Source organism: Pezoporus flaviventris, unplaced genomic scaffold (assembly GCF_033815535.1).
Source record: "Pezoporus flaviventris isolate CSIRO_AGI_PZ_B2104156 unplaced genomic scaffold, CSIRO_AGI_Pfla_v1 ptg000002l, whole genome shotgun sequence".
Classification (NCBI taxonomy): Eukaryota; Metazoa; Chordata; class Aves; order Psittaciformes; family Psittacidae; genus Pezoporus; species Pezoporus flaviventris.
Window position 1 is genome coordinate 53,651,854 of NW_026892550.1, and position 22,634 is coordinate 53,674,487.

Here is a 22,634-nt window from a genome sequence, read left to right on the forward strand (position 1 = left end):
CTGTGCCCGTGGCACTGCGTAGACATATCACATCCCAGGAGCTGAGCCTGTGAGCTGGTGGGGCTGGGCTAGTTATGTCAAGGTCTGAAATTTCCTCTCCACCTAAAGTGGCTTTCCTGAGTCCTTGCACTGATTGTGCTGTTTTGATCTCCACAGTGCAGGGCATGCTGAAGGTCTCGGTGTTAGCCAGCCAACTGAAAGTGCACACAGCCTCCTTCCTGCAGGAGTTCAGGACCCAGCTGAAATGCCTACGTGAGCCTTGTTTATCAGGAAGAGGCTTTGTAACCTTCTGTAGGAGGAAATAGGCAGCACTGACCTCAAGGCAGTTTAGTCATCTAATGCTGTGAAGGTTGATTTTTATCCTGGGAAGATACATGCATTTCTTGAGGAAGGTCTCTTAGTAACAGCAAAAGCATGTAGTGGATCCAGGCTGTATAGTTGACACAGCATAAGGACAGATGTGTGATGTGCACAAAGGCAGTATTACAGACCTTGGTTGTAGCACCACAAATAGTTTTTGTGCCACAACTGAGGGGCTCTATTAGGGCAACTGTGACTCTAGAGATCAGAGAGTATTTGGAAGGCATTAGGTTGGCACTGGATAGTGGCAGAGGGCTTTGAATGTCAGTCTCCATCTTCTAAATTTCTGCACTGATATAATCCTAGCAGATAGCATCCATTCTGTGTTGGGTTTCCTGACTTGATCCCATAGATTGTTACTGATTACACAGGACTCTGGTGTATTTACAAGTACTTGGGGCTAGTAAGTCAAGTTCGTAGTATGGGTTAAAGCAGTCTGTGATGTGGAGGTGCAAGGGTTAGGATAACTGCTATGCTGCATGATATGATAACAAGGAAGTTATTCTCTTTTCTAAAGCTTTGCATAGATACTGAAAAATCTGAAAAGGATCAGCCTCCTTTAGTATCTTACGAGTGAAGCCTTGGAGAAGAGAGTCTGTGTTGAGCTAGCTGTGTGGTCTATGCAAAAACTATGCAAAATCATGTGGAAGGTTTTGTTGTTTTGTGGATTTTTTTTTCACCAATTCTGTGTCCTTGGGCTTTGTGCAGAGCAATTTGTACAGCTGAGGGGTGTTGTCTGGGCTGCCAGTCGCTGAGAATTTGAGGCTGAGACCAAGTGTCTTGTTTTTCCTTTGCAGTTGAAGGACAGTAGATTGAGATTGGATGTCTGTGTTATAGATCAGAAGGAAAACCAAAAGGACATTTGGAACCTAAGAATAGAACAGCATGAGATGTGTGGGATCCAGCACATCCCTCTCCATATGGCAGTATCTGTTAATAACCTTATGGGGCAATGTGAGTACAAGTGTGCATCTTTCAACAGATTCTGTAGCTTCTCATGAAATGACGGAGTGGAGATCTTTGACTCTGGGGTTGTCTATAATCTTCACAGTTGAATCCAAATTCTGGCTTCAAAACAATAGAGTTGGCCACAATCCACTTAATTTCTTCAGTAGCCTAAGGCAGTTTTTAATAATTGACCTCATTTCACAGAATCACATAATTATTTAGGTTGAAAGGAACGTCAGGAGATCATCTGGTCCAGCCACCTGTTCAAAGTGCAAATAACTGTTCTTTTACGGTCCTAAGATAAACCAAAAATTCATTTCAAGCAAAGAACAGATGTGATCAGTTTCCTTCAGCCTGCAGTTTGAGAGTGATGAGCGGTGGGGAGGTTGTGTTTATAGGGGAAAACATTTAGGTAGTCTTACAAGCAGGTATTATTATTATGAGATGTGTTAAAATACTTCCCTAGCTTTTAGATCTGGGAAGCTGAACCAGACTGTCATTATCTTTCACACAGCAGGGACGGAATTATTAATCACCAGACTCTCATGTGGCCAAAGCTATGCTTATATGAATCCAGTGACACTACAGCTGAAGCTCTGTACGTGGTGAGTTGTCCAGTGTGTTCAGAGCATAATACAGCAGCACAGTGCTTGGTGCACAAATAGGACCTTGCATTCAGTTTACAGGGCTAAAAGCTTAGAAAACACCATATTTCACTGTAAATTGAATGTGCTTTATCCATAAACTTATTCTGCCATTTATGAAAACACTTTTTAGGAGAGAAATCAATTTTCACCTGGAGGGATTTGAAGAGAAGTCATTAAAGAAATAATTTTTCCATGTAGAAGTTTTCCTAGTAGAGAAAGAACTGGATATGAAAATATATAGGCAGAATGTATCTGCTGGACATACTTCTTTCCTCCTGCTGCCTTCCCACGTATTCAGGCTCATAATGTCTATGCGGCAACTCTGAAAGGTGTAGACATAGAAAAGAAATTCTAAATTAACCAGCTGCATATGTTTGTCCCTGCTTTTAATCCTGCAGTCACGTTGAAAAGTGCATTCCACAGTTTATATTTCTCCTTTTTTATTCCTTTTACCAATCCCATTCTTTTTGTAGGTTCTTTCTGAACACATCTTGCAGGTGTGCAGTGCCTTGAGTGGCGTCCACCTCACAGAATGTTGGTGTCTGCAACTTTCTTTTGAGAAAGCCATTGTAGGTTTCATTTATAGGCAGGGAAGCCCAGAAAGCAGTTCAGCTGACCAGATACAGATTGAAGGAGGTTGGACTGTGCTCTAGTTGCCTTTGTTTAGGTCTCCATGGTTTGTAAAAGGGATGCAGGGTGGTATTCTTGGCTTCAGAGATCTGTGTAGTAATGCCATGTATATAGTGATGAATGTGGCTTTATTCAAGTTTAACCAGATTGCCCGGTTTTCTTGCTCTTGTCACTGTAAATACGCTGCTTCAGCCTCTGAAGGTGTTTTCACTCACATAGTGGTCATTCCTGTGAGTGACAGTTAGCTCATCCCTTGTAGCTATGGTCTCTGGTGGCTATGCGAGCTCTCTGCACTAAACACAGAGCTAGTCAGCAGCATGTGACTACTGATTTCCTTTAATCAGTGAGCGCTGCTTGGACTACAACGTCCCAGTAGAATTGCATGAGAGGTTTCCTCTGTAAGTACTGTTCCTTTCAAAATTGCTTTCCAACAGCACACTGAAGCACACTTAGAAGCAGCGAAAGGAGTTTTAGCAGGCAGGCAGGCAGGCATCAGTAGCATGCTGCTCTGAATCTGAGGTGATAATCACTAGTTTGAATACGCCTCCATTTTCCCCTGGAGCATGCAGTTCTGATACAGGAGTGCAGGTATGTCTATGTGTGTGATTACCATCCTTTTGCACAGCAAAGCCAGTTGAACAGCATGTTTATAGAAACCGTCCTTAAGAGTGATTGCCTCTTGAAGGAGCGTAGCTCATATAAGAGGAATGGGACTGTCTCCAGCCAGCCCTGGGAGACGATGCTGAGAGCATATTGAAAAGCTGTCTTCAGCAAAAGCTTGCCAGTTTAACAACTCTGTTCACTGTTCCTATTGCACAGTGGGCTCTTTGACGCAACAGAAAGAGCTGCCTCTCTCTCTTTTTTTCTTTTTTTTTTTTTTTTGCTTCCTCTTAAATCCGCCTGGCCAATTTAAAGCTTGTGGATATTTCTTCTCCCTTGGGGAAAGCTTATGTGAGGATTTTCTTTTTTAACAGTTCATTCCATGAAACCGTTTTTTTCTTGTTTGCTGTTAGAAAATGTTGGAGCTGAACACAAGGCTTTCATTGCAGGTCAGTAGATGAACTCTTGACCAAGGCATTTAACGTTTGGGTGTAGCTTTAGCAAGCACCGCAGTCTGGGAGGAAAAACAAATTAATAAGGTCGTATCATGTGAGCCCATGTGTGCCTACTACTGGAATCGGAACCTTTTCAGGACTTCAGTGACTGAGTTCTGCGCAGATGAATTTACTGTCTTTCTTTTGTAACCACATGTACTAAATTAATATTTTATTGAGAATTGAGGTGACATCACAGTTATGTCTGTATTATTTAATTCCTGAATGTCTTTACTCCCTCAAAATGCAATAAAACTTACTGTGAATTTGAAGTATAAACTTTTTGCCTTTTTATTTTGCCAGGATTGTCTTTCTGAATTATTTTTTTTCCACTTCTTTTCAGTGCACTTTATTGGGAAGCATGTTACTCCTAAGCACATGCTGCCTGCAGGGAAGATAGTTATTTGCAGTTTTGTATTTCATCTTAGATGCTGTCAAGGGAACTAGGAAAGGATGTAAACATATTGTTAATGTCTCTCTTCAAGCTGTGTGTGAGGTAAGGCAATCTTCTTTCCGTATCTCTGAAATGAAATTATGAAGTAGATGCAGTATTTCTTTCATTTATAGTTGCTAAGATTATCCTGTTGCTATTTTTCTTGTTGGTATAATGTGAATGTATCTGTCACAAAGCTGTTCCTTGTGTATGTGACACTTAAAATCCTGTATTTTTATTTCAACAATATTTACTACATATCTGCATATTTCTATTAGCTTGTGTAACCTACATTAATGAGAGATCATTGTTGAAATTGCTTCGGTTTTCTCCTCTATTATTATCACATTAAGTTTGTGAGTGAGTGGATTTCTTGCCCTGGGTAGGCAATTCTTAGGCAAACTTTGTAAAACTGAGCTACAAATTGTTTCCACTGTGAATCACTTTCCTTGTAAGATGATGACTTTTATGGTAATGTTTAACTTAACTAGAATTGTTTTCAAACATATACAGTGCATTTTTGGTGTATTTTTTTTTTAACAGCGCTCCAAAATAAAATAGAAAAATAATGATTCGTATTGGACTGTTTATTTCCTTATCTATTTAATGTTGCCTGTTATAGGAAGCGCATATCGTTAAAAGGTTGAATCATTATTTATGAGGTTCATTACAGCTGAAAGGTGTCACTGCAATATTGGCCATGTGCAACTGCATTGCAAATGGAATTGTATGGGACACAACTGTTGGTGAGTTATGATTAGTGCCTGGGGAATTAGAAAATACTACTTCTTGTTTACGTTTCTTTTCAAGCAGTGTAAGAACTTGCCATTCAGGGGAGGTTTTTTTATCTTTTTGCCTTTTCTATAGCAAGGTTACAGTTTCTGTAATTCAGGATTTTGATGCATGCTTTCTGCAATTTTATTGTTGTTCAATCAACCTAAATCTTTGTGACACCCCTTACAAGGGGAAGCCGTTTTTAAGGCAGACATGCTGTGCTGCAAGTCGACAAAAAATTTTAATTTAGAAAAATGAGGAGGCTCATTTGCCTCCTCACATCTCTGAAGCTGTTTGCTCTTTGAATTCCAAATAGTGCTGGCTCCAGTCAAGAGATGTGTCTTTTAACCATTTTTTGAGAGGCTTTTTGCTTGTTATGGGGTAAAGAATGGTACAAGATAGAGTTACAAAGCTACAGAGAACTCTTTTTAATCTCACAGAGCAAAAATACTACTATAAGCATTTATAATACTCAAATAAATAAATCCCTTCAAAGGTGGTTTTAAAACCCATTGAGGTTTAACATTCTTCAGTCAACATCACACCTAAATCTTCTTAGCATTTTCTGTCATCTTATTTTTGGGGGTTGTAAAGCCATATCCTGTCATGGTGCAAATACACAACTTATGTCTGCAACCTGTTTTCTACTGTCAAAAAAATGAAAAATCTTATTCCCTATTGTTGAAATTATCTCAAGTTAGATATCTTAAAAAAATAAAATTAAGCAGTGTAATGAGCTAATACAGTTTTTATATAACACATTTTCTGAACCAGTTTCTCAACGAATTAGATGCCATCTCTGATCTACCGTAACTGGCAGAGGGCATTCTGGGCTGTGTTCCTTCCCTTTTGACCTCTAGTTCATGAGGTAGTCAGACCTGTTATTCAAAGGGAATCTCGCGACTAGCACACCGTGATGTGGATGTGTTGACATTTCTACTGACATTATTTTGCCAGAAAGCATGAATGGGGAAGGAGGATAAATTATGTAAATGATGTAGGTGCCTTGATGGTTTTTTTTGAATCTTTGGAGTTGAAACGTGCTGCCATGTGTTCCTGGATTCCAGCCTTCTTGCTTATCAATGGTTACTGAAAGGTATTTGTTTCCCTGGTGTTTTATAGTGCCAGCTTTCTATCTGGTCAACATAGTAGAATCTGTAGCTTGTTGCATTCCTCCTTGCATGCCCTGAACAGTGTCAGGTTAACTGGGTGCTTGTTTATTATGCTAGTGACCTGGTCAATGGATTGCCATGCTGTTAGTAAGGAAAAGCTAGCTGTTGTCTGGTCTAAATCACAGCTCAAGCCAGGTTAAGAGGAAATGCAGTAAAAACTTTCATTTGTAACAGTTAAAATAGGCAAGAGAAACACTTTTGCAAGATAGAGACAAAAAATAAAAGGCAAAATTTCTTAGTCTGTTTATACCTAGTTTATATTAGAACAGTTTTACCTAGTCCTACTGATTTGATCCTCTTTTGACAAGATTTTCTTATTTGCACATAGCTTACCTCTCAGGCAACATCCATTGGAAAAATGCCTGTTCACAGGTCTCCCATCAGTTACTCTCTGATGAAACAAGGCTCCATCATAGCATGTCTTTGAGAGCATGCCTCAGGCAATTTTCTGATTCTTGAGGAACTTCTCATTTCTTATGCAGTCTTTTCTACAAAAGTTTCCAGAGAGTGCAGTCTTCTATCCCCAGACCCATTTCATTTGTGATTATCTAGGCAAGGTGTCATCATTGTTCTTATTTATTGTTGGAGACTGAAAGTTATCTTTATTAGTATGTATTACCTTCTTACTCTTGACTGGTTAGCCAATAAGGGCATAAACCACTTCCCTTTGGGACTTTTCTCCAAAAGAAATATCTTCATGCTGTGTTGTATTCTGTACCAATGAGTGTATTAACATATTCAGTATTGTGCAGAGCTGTGACTGGCTTTTTCCTTTCACTGAGACAGAAGACTGGTTGTCTGAAGATAGCAGAGGTCTATGCCTTACTGGTTAAGGGATGAGCCCACTGACATAGGTGACAGGATAAAAGACGTGGGGGTCATAAACTGAAGTGTTAGTGAGAAATGTGTCTGTAGCACACTTGGCAAATTGCTTTTCTCTTAACTCTTCAGGGTGCAAACATTTCACCCAAATTATGTCGTTGTGTGTCCGTTTTAGGCTGAGTGTGTGATAGGCCTATCAGCACTGTTATAATATTACTAAGGAGTTATATCTGAAGAGAGGCCTTTGGCAGAATGCCATGCTGCTGGAGGGCCTAAGTGAACCCCAGTGGTTTTGCTTTTCATGCAATTGAGTGGATTGAGTGGGACCCTTTCATTGCAACTTGATTGCATTTAGGCTTGAGAATAAAGACTTGGATAAAAATACCACACACTGACTGTCTCCCACAACCTCCAGGGATCTTGGCCAGCTCAATAGCAGTTGTCAGAATCTGCTTCAGGAAATACCATGAGCCAGTTCATCAAGCTGAAGGAACTTTATTCCTTGTGTTCTACCTCAGCTGCAGCAAAACATTGGAAGTTAGGGCCTTAATATCAGGTTTCCACTTGTTTCGGCCCGTTAACTACTCATTTAAGCTATGGCTATAGGTAGTAACAGCTCAGGGGTACAGAAAGAGGTGTTGTTTCACACCTTCATTAGGAAACACAGACACGGCAGCTTGGTTTTCCAAGCTGTAATGTGCTTGGAATTCTTGATTGTGATGTTCTTTGTTTGGATGGATGCCTATTATTAAGTTTCTAGTGACTGGAAGGCATCAGAGAAATCAGTGATGAGGCTATAGAGACTTAGCATATTTCTTTCACTTTTTTCCTCAGAAATTTTGAGTCCATGCTTTGAAGGGTCATCAGTGTAACCACTTCTAAATACATTTAACTACATGGGCTGAGACTGACAGATGATCATGGATTATTTATATCTCTTCTGTAGACTGTCAGAAGCAGCCCAGACCACATAGCTTCTTGCCTTTACTAGAAGCTATGGAAGAAATGTAACATTCAGTTCTGTAAAATAAGTACTTTTCCTTACACTGAAAGCAATAGTTGGTTTGCTATTCATCCTTTTTTGTTTGTTTGTTTTGGGGGGTGTCATTTGTTGGGTTTTTTTGCTTGTTTGTTTTTCAAATGTGCAAGCTTAGCTCCTCAATTTTAGAATAGTTACAGTTCTGGATTCTGTTTTCTGACTCATCATCAACAGGTGTATGGTTTTTAGGCTGACTTGTGATACAGTAACTGTTGCATGCCAAGCAGCATTAAAGCCAATGGGAGTGTTCTTATGAATACATTAGCATTAAACATTGATAGGATCTTTATAGGATCGTAGAATGGTTTGGGTTGGAAGGGACCTTAAAGATCATCCAGTTCCATGCTCCCCTGCCATGGGCAGGGGCTTCTTTTCCTAGACCAGGTTTCTCAAAGCCCCGTCCAGCCTGGCCTTGGACACTGCCAGGGGTGGGGCAGCCACTGTAAGTTTTCCCCAGAGCTGCCTTTTCTCTTCTGCAGGCAGAACAAGCCCAGCTTTCTCAGCCTGTCTTTATAGGAGATGAACTCCAGGCCTCTGATCATCTTCATGGTGCTCTTCTGGACTTGCCACATGTCCTTCTTATATTGGGGCCTATTACTCTGCAATTGCAGCACTCAGTGGTGCTGCTTAACACAGTACTCAGTTTACCCTATGAAGCTGCAGATTTGTTGTCCCATTGAAGCCATGTAGGCATTCTTCCAGTTCTATTGGTGTCCTGCTCCCAGCTCAAGAGAAGGGGCTTGCAGAAGTGGAATGAGCATAGTAAGAACAACTGAGTTGCATGAAGCAATGCAGACATCCAAGTAAATTAATTTTTGCTAGTGATGTTTGTGAGCTAGATTGGTCAATATCCAGCAAAGATTCGGGGCGGGGTGGGAAAACAATAGGGAAAACTTCACTTATTTAGGCCACTACTGCTGTCTAGTTGTGATCCATCAGGTAAATTAGCTATTAAGCTAATTGGAAAGGTGAAAAATAGCCATTTCTCACCAAACAGGTGGAAGTTGAGGGGTTGTCAGTAGAGTGGAAAAAGATCTTTGAACATGTGTAACTGAAGGAACTGCAAAAGACTCAAGGCAACATCTCATTCAGATTTTATTTTAAATGTTTTGAAGTAGAAAAGCATGAATCATCTTCAGTAGCAAATGGAAGAGGTGATAGCTTTCATTTCCAAGCCTGTGCCTGTGATGAAGTGGGCTACCCCTCCATTTACATTATTAGTTTCATGTTGCATTGCCTTGATAACAGAGAAACATAAACTAGTCATTGGACATGAAGCATCATCCTCCTGTTCGGAAAGAAAGGATAATAGAACACTGGTAAAAACTCTACTGAAGTGAAACCCTGGGGGAAAAATATTTGTTTTCCTTTTTCCTCTCCACTGTGACCAAAAGTGGTCCTGTAATTTGCTGGCAAGAAGACGTGGAACAATATGCACTCCGGCAACTTTGGAACAGTGTGCAGATACCACTGGGAATTGTTTCTGCCGGAGAGGCTTGAGGCAGCCATAGGTTTCTGGCTTGCTATTTCTGCAAATATTCTGCAAACCTTTTTTTTTTTTTTTTTTTTTAATATCTAAGGCTATAAATAGTTGACAGTTCTTAAAGTGAATAATCCTCTCTTCCTCTCCAGCATGAGAAGCTGGATCAAGATTTTCAAAGCCAAAAGCCTGCAGCCAGATATCCCTATTAATCATCTGTTTGTAATATTGCCCAGAGTTTGAGGGAATTCTCTTACTGTTCCTGTTTTGTATATGGTGAAGAGACTCACCCAGAGTCTTGCCAGTGGCAAAACCAGAAGCAGGATTTAAGCCTCCTGCAGTTCACCTCAGAGCTCTGCTTGCTAGTTTGTATTCTATTGTATGGCCATATTTAGAAATAAGAATCGTTTCATTTTCAAAACACTTGAGCCATCTGTAACTCACCTGGCTTGGACAAGGTTTACCAAGTGATCACTGCTGTTCAAAGTTGGGTTGATAAAGAATAGCAGGCTGAAATATTTAAACCACAGGAGTGATTGAATATCCAAAGGACTCCCAGATGCATGTACTAAAGCAAATGGCTCCAGTGATTTCACATGTTACTTGGACCAGCACTCACATCTTTTGCTGGAATGCAAATGGTGAAAGGTAAGTAGATGTTATGTTACTTGTATTGCTATTTCTACCAAGGTGGTACTTCAACTACATATGAGAGGAGTTACAAGGCAGGATATTTCAGCCTTAAAATTGGGGTTTAGTCCCATTTCAGAGATTTTTCAGCATTTTTCCATAACAAATTTACTTCAGAGAAGATAGCTGTGAAAGTGCTGGCCATGGTCATCATAACAGAATTAGGTAGAGTTCAACTTGTCCAGTGCGGAATATGTCTATAGTTGGGTTCTTTCCCTTCATGTATCCTACAGCTGTTGTTTCCATTAACATTTAGGATGATCACATAGGTACTAACATCCTTCACAGCAGGAAACTTTAAGGGTTGTATTGATTTGGAAAGGAGGCACATCCAATGGCCTTTCCTGTAGGCACTTTTAATGTGGAACCAGTATTTAAGACAACCGTTCCTCTTAAGTTAGAATAGTTTAAAAATAAAGTTAACAGTTTTGAAGTGCATTTTTTACAGGAAAGTTCTTACTACTTTGTGTGTGAGAAGGTTAAGCCTCTTGATTTCAGGAAAGAGATTTTAAATCAACTTTTGGAAAGCTTGTAAAAAATATTTAGCAAAATATACAGTAGTTTATATTGTGGATCAGATTACCTGCACTGTTTTGTTGTTTTTTTTTCTCATCAGACTGCTAAAAAATCATTTGAGAGGAATATATAACACATCAGAATATTGACTCAAATCCTAGCAAATTAAGCCAGAAGTATTTTAGGTTGATGCACTTAATATGAAAGTGGTAGTTACTGACTTAGAAACTGATGTAGAGATTTGTTTGAACAACAGACATAGAAAAGAGCCTAAAGAACATGTCACCTTCCAATTTGTGGGATAGTGTGAGATACTTCCGTGGTGAAGTTTTCTCATGCTTAATGGAACCAAGCATATATATTTATGAATGAATGAATAAGCTATTCCATAAATATCCTAGCTTTCTCCAAGAATTGTTCAGGAAATGAAAAGCACTTATATAATGTTAAAGGAATGAAAGGAAAATTTCTTAGCATTAGAGAAGGTTAAAAAGAACTTCACTCATAAAATCCTTAGGAACTAGCTATACTCAGACAGCAGATCATTGCAAATATAAAGTACATGCAAAAGTGTGTTTTCAGAGCTCATCTCAGAACCTCTTAAAAGTATTGTAATGAGTCAGTAGCCCTAATTTTCTGAGGAGTTGAGAAGAGTTTAGAACTGTGTATGTATGTTTGCATTTGTGGTTTAAACTGCCTTTCTCCCTTGATTCTGGGTCTGCCTTTTGCTATGACAGCCAGGTAGAAGAAGGTTGCTGTAACATCCTCTGATTGCCAGCAATTCCAGGGAATGATATATGTGCTGGGAAGGCCAGTGCTATACAGGATGCATGAACATGCCTTCTACTCTAGCTGCAGGTAGTATGTAGGAAGCAGAACGCTTCTGTCTCACCAAACATACCTCTTAACACTGCAATGCTAGTTATACTTGGTTAGCACAGGTGTGCAAGTGAGCCATGGCCAAGGAAAATGTAGGCTTTTTTTAGAGATTTAAGGGAGGTATGTTACGGATTTTTTCCAGTCAATGCAGGGCTGTAATTTTCTTACCTACTTTGCAGTTCATTTGCTTGAGTTGATGAAAACAAGATCATCTGCTGGTAAAGCTGTGTAGTTTTTCTAACATAGTCATCCATTTCTTCTATTCTGATCTGAAATTTTTTGTCTACAATAAGGTCATAGCTTCAGAATCCAAGTCAAAGAAACCTGGCTGGCAATTGCTTAGTAATCTTGTAAACTTACTAAACCTCAACAGCAAGAGAGACACAAAGGTCTAGATTAGAATTAGGATTTAGGATTTAACAAATTCTCAGTTTTACCTCTTTCCTAGGATGACAGCCTGTAAGGAGCTTTTGAAGCAGCTTTTCATCTCTGTTGAAACTCCCTGGCATTTTGCTGAAGTCATCTTTATTTGTCTTTTAGCTCCTATGCCCACTGCCAAGGATTTTTCTCTTGTTTGCTATAACACTGATTTTACTTTCAGGCAACTCCAGCATGCCCTTTATTTGGGTCATATATTCCTCCTCCTCTATATTGGTCTAGGATTTCCAATTATTTCCATATTCATTGAGCTCAGTCCCTACCCAGCCAATTGAAACAGGCAGGCTGCTCAATGTCTTTTCCACTCCAGGAGTAATTTAATCAGGGAGTGACTGCATTATTTTTTCAAAGACCCAAGCCGGGCATGCCAGGTGATCTGCAGTGGAGAACAGCAGCATTATTAAAAAGGCTTAGGCATTTCATGCCATTTTGTGCTTCTACAACTTGTAGTGCAGCAAACGGCACTGTCTTGATATTTTTTCTAATATGCATGATACAAATGTAATCAGAGGAGGTGTGGAAAAGAGGATGGATGAGTCATGGGCCTGTATTTATATTGTATGAGATTGGGTTTCAAAGCTGTTGGAAACTGCAAAGTCCTTAATCACTGCCCTATTTGTTTTACAGAAGTGCTGGTACTCACAGAGCAGATTAAGTCTATTTCTTTAGTTTCCTTCTGGAGTTCCATCCTAGATTAAAAAATCTTTAATGGAAGTTTGATAGTGATACATTCCCACAGAAATAATGCAGTGAGAGCCTTTGCTCTTCCTTATGATATGCTCATTTACTTGCATGGGGCTTTTTCAAGAGGGGGCTTATTTCTAAGTCTGAGTGTCTGTAGTGAAATCTTTGCCTACTGAATGACATAGCTCTTGATTTTTGCCCCTAAGCTTATGGTATGCACTTTCTACTAAACTTTTGGTCTTTTTCATTGAACTGATTTGTATGCTCAATAGTAGCTCAAGGTAAGCATTTCAGGTCTCTTAGGACTGAAGCAACAAAACGTTGAAGGGCATTTTTGATCTGAAGTGAGAGACGCAGACAAAAATTTCACAAGTCTTTACTGTCACTTTTTCTATTACATGAGGCAGTTTTCTCTTGGACATGAGCTGGCAATGTACACTCACAGCCCAGAAGGCCAATCGTATCTTGGGCTGCATCAAAGGAAGTGAGATCAGCAGGTCAAAGTTGGTGTTTCTGCCCCTCTACTCTTGTGAGACCCCACCTGCAGTCCTGCCTTCAGCTCTGGTGTCCTCAGTACAGGAAAGACACGGAGCTGGTGGAGAAGGTTCTAGAGGAGGGCCACAAAAATGATCAGAGGGCTGGAACACCTCTCCTATGAGGAAAGGCTGAGAGAGCTGGGGTGGTTCAGCCTGGAGAAGATTCCAGTGAGACTTTACTGTGGCCTTTCAGTTCTTAAAGGGCCTGTAAGAAAGGTGGGGACAGGCTTTTTAGCAGGGCCTTGTTGCAATAGAGTGAGGGGTGATGGTTTTAAACCATCTCCCCTATTTTAAGAGGGGAGATTCAGGCTAGATGTGAGGAAAAAATTCTTTACAGTGAAGGTGGTAAAATACTGGGACAGGTTGCCCAGAGAGGTGGTAGATGCCCCATCCCTGAAGACATTCAAGTCCAGGCTGGATGTGGGTCTGGACAACCTATCTAGCTGAAGATGTCCCTGCTCACTGCAGGAGGGTTGAACTGGATGACCTTTGAAGATCCCTTCCAACCCCAACTGTTCTATGATTCCTTTGAGTAATGCCTGTTTTCTGGCCAAATCTTTAGTTGTTTTCCTTAGCACACTGTCTTTTTTCCTAATTTTGATCAGGTTTTTTTGATTGTATTGCATCTTGCTGGTGTTCCAGATTAAAATTAACTTTTCACAGACTCCTCAAGAGTGTGTTCTAAGATAGAGAGCAAGAATTTCCAAACTGTATCGTTATTCAGATCAGAAAGCAGCTAAGACATCAAAACTTATTAATGGAGAAGGTTTGTTGCAATTCACAGCAGAGAAACAGCTGATGTCTTAGTATTGTGATACCTAAGTCAAAATGAAGTCCTGAGTCTGCATTTGATTCCACATAGGCTGCAGTCAGCATTGGATTTTAACCAGTCTCCCAAGCTAAAACTGACACAAAGCTTCTTTTACTTTTCATGTAGCATAGAGATCCCAAAATGCTGTCTTAAGACTAATCCAGATATGGCTCAGGTGATACAGGAGATAACACAGAAGTGAAAAGCTTCAGTCTGCTCAGTGCGTATTTCATTTAAGTCTAGGATGCCAAGCTGGGTTGTGGTATCGCCATTGTGATATTTTGACACCATTGTCAATACTGTACTTTCTGTTCTCATCTCTTGAATAATCCTATTTAATACTCAGGTACATCGGCAAACACTAAAATCCAATTTTCAGCTGGTCCCAATGATTTAACTCTTGCTGAGACAGAACAGAGAGTGTCATGTCAGTATTGTTCCAGCCTTTCTGGTGCTCCATGCTTTGTGTCTCCAGGACACAATCTCGCAAGCTGAACACCTGCATTGGTCTAGGTTTTCACCAGGTGGCCAGCCTCCCTCTTAAGTTGGCCTACATTGACATGCTTACTGCAATAATTTTCATCTTTCCTGCAGCACTTCAGCATGTGCCGTCTGTCAGTCTGTACTTCATGTCTCTTTCCATAGTTTATTTGACATCTCCTATTTTTTCCTCTGTCTTGATGTTTGATTAACAGTTTACATAACTGTACTGTGATGCTAATTGCATTATCTATGAGTAATCCAAGACAAGCAGAATGACATTTCATTTTCAGTGGTATAGTAACTGGGGGAGAGATTCTCTTTGTCTTCACAAATACTATATTGAGATGCAACATACATTGTAATACCTTACCATTGTAATCTGTGCAAGGATAGGCTGGAAAGTTTCTGACAGTTGGAAAACGATAATTGATTCCTACAATGTTGGAGTGCTTGGCAAGCCAGTGCAGGTATGTGCCAGGGACCTTGACTCCTACACTGTGGAAGGAAACAGAATGAGGCTGACACAGACTAGAGAGATAATGGTGATAACCTATAAGGAACTGGTAAGAGAGGAGTATGCTTTCAAGATTTGTAGGGATGGCTTTTGTTCCCAGATGTCCTTGGAGCTCAGTTAGGAGTCCAGAGTGCTGAGTTGAGGTTGGCTTTGGGTCACAGAGCAAGTGCAAATATGTGCCAGAGAATTCCTCAGAAAGCAATTCTTCCAGATGGCTTGTGGGAGATATCTAGGCTATGTTTTGACCTTATCTTTCAGGCTCTGTTGCTGCTCACCATGGCAATGGGAACATAAGTTGGGAAATGATGGTGGTATATAAACGCTGATACCTTTAATTCAATCGCATCACTGGGCAGATGGCTAAGAGTCTCTGAAGAACAGAGCTGTGGGTCTGAGAAGGGAGGCAGAACAGTCAGAAGTGTATGAGGAGACAGCCATATAGCAACACCTGCCTTAGGTCAGAGAGAAGGGCTAAGCTTCATACGATGAAGGATGTGTCTTTTCTGACGCTTGTGAGGTTTGCAATTCCCCCCCCACCACCACCCCCCCCTTGGCTATTAAGTTTCTGTGAACAAATAAAAGATACTATCTTTCTGATGTAGCTTGGCTGAGTCACTCGATTTCATAACAGTCACAAGTGCCCAGAAGGTTTGTTGTAGCTGGATTCAGACCCATTGGGACTTGCTGAGATAAATATACTTGGTGGAAAGAGGGGTGTTAAGAGCTTTGTAACCCAGCCTGCCTTTGGGAAGAGCAAAAGCTGACAGTCACTTACTGGTAAAGGCTGCACTTTGAAAATAGGAGGGTCACTTGAGTAAGCCCTGTTGTGCTCACTAAGGCTTTCTTGATGTTGTCTGCAGGTATGTACATCTTGGGTTTGTTGTGTCTTTTGTTTTTTGTTTGTTTGTTTTGGGGGGGGTTGTGTTTTTTTTTGTTGGTTTTTTTTTTTTTTTGTTTGTTTGGTTTTTTGCTTGATTCGGTTTGGTTTTGTCATTTTTTTGTCATTTTGGTTTGATTTTGTTTTTTTTTACATTTTTCCCAAACACATTTCAGAATCCAGGCAAGCTGTTATGGCTCCTTCCCTTCAGCAAAACAGCTTCAAACCATGTTAAGGATTTGTGGCATTTCATAGCTGTGAACCTACTTGCAGCCAATTTCTTCACATTGCAAGGTTATTTTAGCAGTGATGTCATTCTAAGTGGTTCCCACAAACACCCTCATCTTGTGTCTCCATTTGTTTACTCCTCAATTCTTCCTTCTAAACACATTTTTCTACCCCTTCAGCAAAGCAAATGGAGTTGTGTGTTCACTGCTATGCTTGGGTGTATCAGTGCTAATGGCCAGACTGGAGGAATACTTGAGGGCAGCAAAATCTACAATTTAACTGAGTCCCTTCTGTTTCCTAGAATGAAGTTTCAGATTGGAACATGTGGTTTGTGTTTTCACAAGTGTATGGCTTGTTTACATGCCAGCTGTATCCTGGGCTGCAGGATGAAAAAGAGCATGACCAGCAGGTCGAAGGAGGTGATCCTGCCCCTCTACCCTGCTCTTGTGAGACCTCACTTGGAGTATTGTGTGCAGTTCTGGTGTCCTCAACATAAAAAGGACATGGAACTGTTGGAACAAGTCCAGAGCAGGGCCACAAGGATGCTCAGGGGAGTGGAGCAGCTCCCATATGAAGACAGGCTGAGAAAGTTGGGGCTGTTCAGCCTGGAGAAGAGAAGGCTGCATGGAGACCTCATAGCAGCCTTGCAGTATCTGAAGGATGCTGAGAGGGAGTCTTCATCAGGGATTGGGGTGATAGGACAAGGGGTAACAGGTTCGAACTTAAACAGATGAAGTTCAGGTTGGAAGAAGTTCTTTACTCTGAGGGGATGTTAGGCACTGGAATAGGTTGCCCAAAGAAGTAGTAAATGCTCCATTCCTGGTGGTGTTCAAGGCCAGGTTGGACGAAGCCTTGGGCGACATGGTCTAGGGTGAGGTGTCCCTGCCCATGGCAGAGGGGTTGGAACTAGATGATCTTAAGGTCCTTCCGAACCTTAACTATTCTATGGTTTGAGTGTTCAACACCTGAAAATCAGAACCTGTAAACAGCCTGCCACGTCAGGAAATGCAGGCTGTGCTGCTTGTTTACTTTGAGTATAAATGTCATCTTGGCAGAAGTTACATCTCCCCTCTTGCATGCAGAAAGCTTGCAATTTGATTGCTGAGCTTAAATGGCATAGGCTTGGTCATGAATTTTAAGGTTTGTGTTTCTTTAATGACCTCGTGCAGGCACAAAGGAAGTTACTGTACTTGCTGTTTTCAAATGTTCTGTTAGAGTGTATGTATTGACCTAATCAGAGGGATATGACATTTTGAGATTAAACAGAGGAATTAAGGAGAGAAAAAAAAAGTTACTGTAATTGTCAATGAAGTTAGGGCATGGACTGGTTTAAATAATGGCTCCTGGCTGTGGCATCTTGTCAGATGGTCTACTTGCAACGTTCAGTAATAGTACACCTGTACTGATGTTTGGAACCAACACAGTACTATACAAAGAACCACTGCCTGAAAAGCAGTTAATACTGTTCTAAGCCTTGGAAAAAGCTTTTTTTTTCCCCTTTAAAATGAAGCTAAAACTTCTACAATAAATTGTTATGACATTAGTAATAATTTAATTCACCTAACTCATACATTGATACTGTCTGTATTGTATCTTCCAAGTGATCTGAGAAATAAGACAAATCCAAAGTGTCCTGATACCTGATTAGATTTATAGCATTCCAGAATAAATGGGAAAAGTTACTGAGAATGTACATGTTTACAGGAAAAAATGAAGGAAAGGGTAACTAAATGTATCCAGCTGTAAGGCTCTGAAAACATTTCTCATGTTGTGCAGGTTGTGCCTTTGAAATCTACCTAGGAGGCATAAGAACAGATGTGCGAAAAGGTTTGCTTTCCATCACTACAGCTGACTGTTGTTTTCATGAGAAAATTACTAATAAATTACTAATTGTAAATGCTTTCTCATTTAATTTATCAGGAGTTACTGATAAATCTGTGTGACTTCCTCATGTTAATCTGACAACTCTAAATAAGCTGTAGTGTCTGCGTTCTTGATGTTATGTTTCTTTGACAGTGATAGTGGGACAGCGGTGTTTTGTCTAGTATATTTCATCTATGACACAGGGAAGTATGTCTTGATAGTTACAGTAGAACTAATGCTACCCATTACAAATGCTCCTCTACGAGTATTGTGTTATCATTACCTTAACTCCTTGGGGATCTTCCCTTTTTCCAAAGGAAAACGTTTCCAGTGACCATCCCAGTAATATCCTTTTTGTGGGATGATTTATTTTTTTTTTTTTTAATGTGATGCGTTTCCATGACTCTCTTTAATGAAATGCAAATTTGAGCTCTACTTTCACAGTACACCATCTCCTTTTAGCAAGTCCTTTGTTTCAAGTAGCCTGAGAGGGCAGTGTTTCAGTTGTGGGCGAAACCTCATCTTGTCACATCATTGCTACACTGGTGGAAAAGGTGGTGTATCTTTTAGAAAGCCTTTTTGCTGTTCTCAGTGATGGATACAGTGTTTGTCAGGTGAGATTGATCAGGTGTTTGTAACACCAGGAAATGGACATGCTGGGGTCTTTAAAATCGCAAGCTTTTGATGCACGCAGCTTTTAAACTGAACAAATTGGGCTGTCTGTCATGGCTATGGTGGAAGCATTTTCTGGTCATTTTGTGACTTTTGTTTTGACAGCTTTGCAGACTCAAATGGATCAAGCCTGGTAACCAACCTGACTAATGAATATAGCCTGTGTTCTGTGGTGGTGTGTCAGAATGTGGATTTGGGGTGAGGGAGGACTGTGTTTTGCCAGTGCTTTGGAGTATGAGCAGTTGAACTTTGCTTTTATCTTTGCAGGCTGTAAAGTGTGCTGCAAATGGTCTATTGCATAAGCCTCTAGTGGAATGTGTTCTCAGGAAATGACTCTTAGCTTGAATTACTCTGGAAAAGGAGGCTGCCTAAAAGCAAGTCTTCCTACCCATTACAGTAAGCTGTCTCACTGTTATTTTTGCCTTTGGCTGGATATTAGGGACCCATATTACAGGGACCTCCATGCACAGTTCACCATCTGAGGAAGTTGCTTCTCAGCTGCTCCTCTTGTTTCCTTCCCTTTAGGCCACAAGTAATTTTTTCCTGTGCTAATGGATGTAGAAGAGCCAATCCTATAACAGCAACTCGGTGTTTTTGTCTGTAGCTGTGCTCCTTAAACCAGTTTCCCATTTACAGAGGAGAGTGTGCTTGGATGGAGGGGAGAGCTTCCACCCAGCAAAAGGTGCACACATCAAAATAGTGACACTAAAGGTGTGCACTTCTTAAAAGAAAGAAATGCAAACTGATGCTGTGAGATCCTGACCAAGGTATTTGTCTCGTGTCTGCTCCTCAAATTCCTTCTTTCTCCTCCTATGTGACAGATTCATGTGAAATTCCAGATCTAACAGCAGCTGAGGAATCTTCCTGTGTGGCTGCAATATGTGCACAGTATTTACTTTTACAGTCCTAATTTTGAGGGCTAAGAAGAGATTTTGGAGGAGTCCTAATATCAAGATATTTAGTATTTTAATATTCTTTTTCTTCTGGGCTAAAGCTATGGTTTGTACAATATTTACACTTTCTGAGCTGATTATCAGTGCTAATAAGTAGACCAGCCAGGCTAGTTCTGCTGGGGCCTCTAAAATGGCCTGTGAATCTATGATGGAGAATGAAGAAGCTATGGACCATGATCTGTATTTGCTGCCTTGCTGTCACAATAAATTCACTGATGGCCCAACTGGACTTGACTTCCACTCTGCAAAATGTTGAGCAGTAAGGACCATTGTTCTCAAGAGGTTTATCATGTGTAGATATGCAAAATGGGTAGAAAGGATACCTGAAGAGCATTCAAAGAGTGCTAGGAATCTGCATAGCTTTTGTCTGGAGCTGACCCCACTCCCTGAAAGCCTGCCAATTTTCAAGTAAAAGCAGTGAGACCCCAGACAGAGCAGTTGGTTCTGACATCATTAATAATGATGGCAATTTTTGCTACTCAAAGTTGGGACAAAATGCTTTATTTATATAACTATCTGTTTAAAACAAATTTTCACCATCTTTTCCTTTTATCCACAGATTACTTTTGCATCCATATGCCACATTTTGCTATTCTAACAGCTTCTCAAAGATTGCTATATTTAGGCCAGTAATAATGGATGTATGTATGACTCCTCAGCTAGAAAGCAGCTTGTTAACTCAGATTGGTGCATGTTTCTTCCATTTCAAGTCAAGTCTACATTTTGAGGTTGAATATCTGGGATAAAGCAGAAGCAGGTGTATAAAACCAAAGGGGAGGTCAAGAACATCTCGGTTTTGTTATATTCTTTCCCTTTTCTGTTCAGTCCATTTTGGGTGTGGTGTTCTTACTGGAGCGACGTACTATACTGGAGCCACATACAAGTGGCTGTAGTCAAATAAAATGAATAAACGACACTGAATCAGTCTTATATGAGCCAAGTCAGTGTGTCAAAGTCATCAGGAGTTCCTGGTATGTTACCTCTGTTCAGCTGTTGTCTTCTGCAGTAATGAATACACTGTAATGATGTAAAATAACTTTTACATCATTAGGCTTAGTGTGATGATGCTTATGCATAGCTCTTCGGGGGAACAGGTGGGCTTGGGAAGAATTTGCCCCAGCCATCCACAGGCATCTGACAGACTATGTGGCTGTTAGCCAGGTAAATTCCCTGGGCTCCCAGCAGAAACATGATTCTTGCTGCGTTTAGGTGGAGTCAGGGAGAAAATTCATAGAATCATAGAATAGTTAGAGTTGGAAAGGACCTTAAGATCATCTAGTTCCAACCCCCCTGCCATGGCCAGGGACACCTCACACTAAACCATGCCACCCAAGGCTTCATCCAACCTGGCCTGGAACACTGCCAAGGATGGAGCTTTCACAACCTCCCTGGGCAACCCATTCCAGTGCCTCACCACCCTAACAGGAAAAAATTTCTTCCTTATATCCAATCTAAACTACAATTCAGTGGTTAAACTACAATTCAGTAGTTAAGTGCAAGAGCCTAGCCTTAGGTAATGTGAGTCAATCTCCCAGAATGCATGTTGCTTACAGTGAGCAAGGGAGAGTTCTGTTTAGGATTGTATCCTTGTCCCAGGATCTGTAAGATAATTATGTTCTTTGAATTTTCCAGTTATTGTGATGTGTGAGATTGCAGAAACTTTATTAATATCTACTCATCAGCTGTGTGGTGCAGATTATTAACAATGAAAACAGTAGGACTAATAGTTCATAGAATCACAGAATGGTTTGGGTGGGAAGGGACCTTACAGATCATCTGGTTCTACCCCCCCTGCCATGGACAAGAGCACCTTCCACTAGACCAGGTTGCTCAAAGCCCCATCCAACCTGGCCTTGAACACTGCCAGGGATGGGGCAGCCGCAGCTTCTCTAGATTACTTGTTCCAGGGTCTCACCACCTTAACAGTGAAGAATGTTTTCCTAATGTCTAATCTGAATCTACTCTCCTTAAGCTTAAAGCCATTCCTTCTTGTTCTGTCACTACATGCCCTTGTAAAATGTCCCCCTCGGATTTCTTGTAGACCCCCTTTAGGTACAAGGTCTCCCCTGAGCCTTCTCTTCTCCATGCTGAACAAGCCTAACTCTCTCATCTTCTTTTAATAGGAGAGGTGCTCCAGCCCCATGATGGTCTTTGTGGCCCTTGTCTGGACTTGCTGCAACAGGACCACATCTTTCTTTTGTTGGGGCCCCAGAGCTGAGGACTTTGACTGTTTAAAACTTTAATCCAGAATGCATTGCACGGTTACAGTAAAAACTTCAGAGAATTCAATGGGACAATGTACACTTGTAGAAGGCCACAGAAAACAGCTGCATTTCCTTTTTAAGGGGCTAGAAAAGAGGCAGACTAAAGGACATTGGCTTGGGTGTGGGAATATTGTCCTCTAAGTTAAACTACCATGGGTTCTTTTTGAAAATGGTATGATTTTAATATTCTACAGGAAACTGTACTAGAAGGGAAAAGGAGAAATCTGTGAAGGCACAGCAGCAGTTTCTTCTTTTTATTTCATTAGCCTGCATAGCTGTGAGTGCACAGATTATAGCCAATCTTTGTTAAAATAAAAATTAATGTTATCATTTGCAGGTAAGTTTCCATATGAACAGAAACAAAGACTCAGAAGCACGAAGCTCCTCTCTTAAAAAAATCTCTTCCAATACTCTGGTAGTTTTGTGGTTTTTGGTTTGTTTTTTTTTTTTTTCTTATTTCCATTCCCATTTTTTGAAGCTGTTATAAATGCACTTAATTTCAGGAAGCTGTTGTCTTTAAGAAAATGAACTCTCTTTAGAAAAAAAAAGAAGTTTGGTTGAACTTTGATACATGAATACTTTGGTATGTGAATACTTTGATACTTTGATATGTGACTTGTTAGATCAAACCAAGGCAGATGACTTTGTGGCACAATGAGGAAAAAAGTGTGGAGATTCATATTGTGTATGTTTTTTAATCATTTTTCATGAAAAGTGCTTTGCTTCTGATTGAAGACTGAAGTCGTTGTTTTAAGAGGGAAGCTCCTTGAAACCCTTCAGGAAATGCTGACCTGCCTACTGAGTTTACTTATTCTGTGTAACAAAAG

General features: G+C 40.5%; 1 long non-coding RNA gene across 2 annotated transcripts; it reads left to right on the forward strand.

Annotated features, from left to right (window-relative positions):
* Positions 1-3,390: 3,390 nt before the first annotated feature.
* Positions 3,391-22,217, forward strand: LOC133275511 (uncharacterized). 2 transcript variants are annotated; one of them, XR_009745561.1, is made up of 4 exons: positions 3,391-3,634; positions 4,023-4,175; positions 18,858-18,986; positions 22,145-22,217. It is a non-coding gene; the product is annotated as an uncharacterized LOC133275511 (long non-coding RNA). The 2 variants fall into 2 exon arrangements; XR_009745564.1 differs by lacking the exons at positions 18,858-18,986; positions 22,145-22,217 and adding an exon at positions 4,735-4,866 and having other exon boundaries at positions 3,402-3,634.
* The last annotated feature ends 417 nt before the right edge of the window (positions 22,218-22,634 follow it).